The 3,798-nt window shown below is 48.5% G+C and overlaps 1 protein-coding gene across 1 annotated transcript in view; it reads left to right on the top strand.

Moving 5' to 3' along the window:
* The first annotated feature begins 62 nt into the window (after nucleotides 1-62).
* The window catches only part of KMT5A (lysine methyltransferase 5A), a 12,145-nt gene continuing 8,409 nt past the window's right edge, over nucleotides 63-3,798 (top strand). The window contains exon 1 of the mRNA XM_017734769.1: nucleotides 63-873. The gene's annotated coding sequence lies outside the window, so the exon portion shown is untranslated. The remainder of the gene's footprint in view (nucleotides 874-3,798) is intronic.

Raw genomic sequence — 3,798 nt, 5'->3', positions numbered from 1 at the left:
CTCCGCGCACCCCGTTCCCGCACCCTGAGGACACCGCCGCCTCCGCCCCCTCACAGCGCCGCGACTCTGCGGTGTTCCTTCACAGGGGCTCCCTGGACTCCCCCAGGAGAACGCGGGGGGACATCCCTGCTGCCCACCCTGGGAATGCCGCACCCGTGGGGATGTGCTGGCAGATGAGTTTTCCCTTGCAAATATTTTACAAGCTGCTAATGTGAAACTTCCTGGTGCAAAGAGTGAGTGAAAATCTGGAGACCACTCATGATAGTTTCACGTTTGGAGACATCTTTTTAGCGCTGGAGGCCCTCAGACTGAGAAGACTTGTTAAAAACGAGACAATCTTCCAATAAAATGCTTTCGCAGTTGTGTAAGAACATGAAAATTTGTAAGAACTTTCACACTTAGAATTGAGCCGGACACAGATGAAATGTGAGCAATCATGAAATTCCTTCAAATGTTCAGTGCTACTCATTCACTCGTGCAAGTTTGCTTATTTTATCATTAGACAAATTTAACAGGGATTAATATAACCAATAAAGGATTAGACAGATTAAGGCTAAACTATTTAAAGACAAAGCAACGTTAATTAAACTGATTTAAGTAATTCAGATTAATCAGTGATGCTTCAGATGGAGAAAAAGACAACACAAGTGTGGCCAGAGACGAGAAGAACAATTTCAATGGCAGCTTTTATCTTAATTATTGCCCTCTGCACACTTCAGATGAAGGCATGATGAAGTACAGCTCACACGCGCTGAACCGAACATTAAATGTATGCAGCTCTGTACAATTGTGACAAGAAAGTGAGGGTTTTGATGTCTTGCATTTAAAAGAGAGTTACCTGTCAGCGTTTGTGATCATCCTCGACTGGAATAGGTGAGTAATCCCACTGGTGGAAATGCTGCTTTCCATTGGCGTGGAATTAGCACACGCAGATTTGTCTGCAGGACTCTGTTTCCATAGAATTTTGCATGTAATTCACGGTCTCACTGCACTCTCTAGTCAGAGGGTTTTGGGGTTTTTTTAATCATCGGTAGATACAATTCTGAATGTAATTATATTTTATACTTATGAAATGCAGTTAGCACCTACTGGCATTTTACTGTGTGACTTTATAAAATGATGTTGCCTAATGTAATACACAGCAGTTACCCTCAGGGATTGTTTTTACTTGATTTCTAGTGGCTGAAGCACAAATTGTAGGGATTTCATCTTGTGAACGAGAAATGTGTGTAGATGCTATACATTTATTTAATTGCAAATATGACAGGTGCTGTGTGAGAACTTGCTCTCAGGTGGGAATATTTAACAAGCATCTTGTTGGTATATTGGAGAGAAAATGAAACAATGAATTCAAAGATAAAATAAGATTTTTTTTTAACTGGGTGAAGTATTCATCTAGACCGAAGAGATTTACCTTGAAGATTTTCTTTCCTTTCTGAGCAAATCAACGCCTCGCTCGTTCTTCCTTCCCTTCCCCCACAAAACAATTTCACATTTCCGCAGTAAAACGTGGTGCTCCCGGGAGCTGCTCATGCGGCACTACGGGAGAGAATATTTAGGTCACTGGGTTTTAGCGCTGGTTCCAGCGGGAGTCGCGCTGCTCCCTCTGGATTACGGGAGTCGGCAGCGCTCTCTCTCCCATGTGCTGCTCTGTGTCCTGAGTCACGCTGACGGGCGGCTCCAGCCACACTCTTTTTGGATTGTAGCCTTTAACATTTCAACTTCTCCTCGGCTCTGGCTTTTGGTCACAGCCAGCTGAGGGGTAAAGCCAACATGTCTTGCTAACTCACAGTGTGATCCCACCGCGCCGGTAGCAGCGGCCAGTTGAAGATGACGTTGTTTTCTTTGTTGCTCTGGGAAAGAGAATTCCTTGGCTTCCTTTGCCCTCTACTGGTGGCCCGCACGGCTTCGATGCCAACTCGGTTGCTTTGTTTAATATGCATATATAAAATAATTATTTAAAATATACAACCCCGAACAGCTGAGCAAAACCACAATGAGGGTGTTTCCAGAGCTTTCCCACGACACTAGGAAGAGTGTTCCCAATTACTGCAAGAAGAAAATCATCTTAGTAATTTATGAAGATTTTTTTTTTCCAGTTGCATCCGAGCTGTGTGATAAGTACAGTGCGAACTAGGGTGGAAAAATCAGAGCAGTGTCTGCTCTGGTGCTTTTGTGGAGAGCTTGGAGTACCTGCCTTGATGGAAGAACCCCATGGACATGGGTGTTCATGGACATAGATGTTCATGGACGTGATGTCCAGAGGATGTCAGCTGGCTGCAGCTTTGAGTTTACAGGAAAACACCCAGTGCGTTTTGGTTGCTTCTCTGTAAAATTCATGTGCCTGGTGATCAAAGACCATGACATAACAAATGACAGTGCCCATGCAGAGCTGGGTTTGTTCTGTCTTTTCCCAAAGTGCCTGAATGCAAGGCTGCCACAAAAAGAGGAGCGGGTGGACTGAAACCCTGTGCTGCCTTCTCAAACTGCTCTGCAGTCACACGGAATTCCTGTCCTGTGAGCCCCCCAACTGCTCTGGGACAGCTTGGAAAGGACAAGGCCCCTTCTGGGCAGTTTTTGCTTAGGATGAGGAGGGTTTTTTGTTTCTTAAGGGAAAAGATGTTTTTCAGCTGTATCACCACCCCGAACTGGCTGTTTACATCACGGTGGGAATGCCCAAGAGACAAGCAGCAGCCTGTGGCTGCAGATAAGCCTTGGGTGGGAAGCCACCCCTGTGGCCATAGCTCAAGTGCCACCGCCCCACGTCCTGAGCACACACAGGTAGCCCTTGCTGCAGAAGGGCTAACACAGATAAGAAGAAACAAGAGTCATGCACTGTTGCTCAATATAAGTGTTCTACTTATCATGGGGCACCAAGGCAGTCCTGTGTGGCGATTTCTTCACTTCCATGATGGCATCCACTTGGCATCCATTCAGATCCCCTGACATGTGTGCACTCTTGCCTCACTGCTGGGTTACTCTTTGCCATTATACTTTCCTGATTTCAAAGTGTATATACTAGTCCTGTTGGCAGCTTCTGACCAGGGAATAGATGCTGAAGACTGTTCCAGCTCTCCTGGTGATAATGACGGTTCTGTTGATGTCCCATCATGTGCTTTTACCATATTTTAGCTGCTCTCGTTATGGAATGGGGATTTAAACGAGGTCTTTGATGCTTTAGCACAATGCTTGAGTACTACCTGCTCTCCAGGCAAGCTTGAAAGATGGAACTAATAGACTTAAATTTCAACGAGGGAGATCTAAACTAAACATTGCGTAAAGCAGCCTAATAATTTCGCAGAGCAGAGCTTTACAATCCCGCCAGGATTAGGGGTCCCTCGAATCCCCGCTGCGAGGGAAGTGCAGGAGGGAGGAGGCGTTGGCGGGACGGCGTTGGGAGGTGCCGGTGCACCGGCAGAGCGGACAGGGCGGGGGTGCCACCCACGCACCCACCCCCGGAGGGTCCCGCTCCCGCGCGCTCCGACCCACGTGGCGCAGCCCTGCCGCGGGCGAGACGTTCCCTGCCGGGCCGCCAATCAGAGCGCTGCTTGCCCTCAGCACGGGCCAATCAGCGCCCAGCGAGCACACATTTAAACCGTGTTCCCGGGAGCCGCAGTCACCGCGGTGTGACAGGGAGAGGGCGGGTTATGGCCCCGTGCGCCAATCAGATGCCTGAGAGTGATGATGGGCAGGCAGTTAAACCAATGAGATTGCCAAGGGTAGCGCGGCGTCTCCCTGCGGAGCGGTTGGCGGCGGTGGGGACTCCGCGGGGACAGTCGGGGCTGCCCGGCGCGGGGG

This window comes from Corvus brachyrhynchos, unplaced genomic scaffold, assembly GCF_000691975.1.
Source record: "Corvus brachyrhynchos isolate BGI_N302 unplaced genomic scaffold, ASM69197v1 scaffold114, whole genome shotgun sequence".
Classification (NCBI taxonomy): Eukaryota; Metazoa; Chordata; class Aves; order Passeriformes; family Corvidae; genus Corvus; species Corvus brachyrhynchos.
The sequence above is the reverse complement of the archived record's forward strand: the minus strand, read 5'-3'. Positions and strand labels throughout refer to the sequence as shown.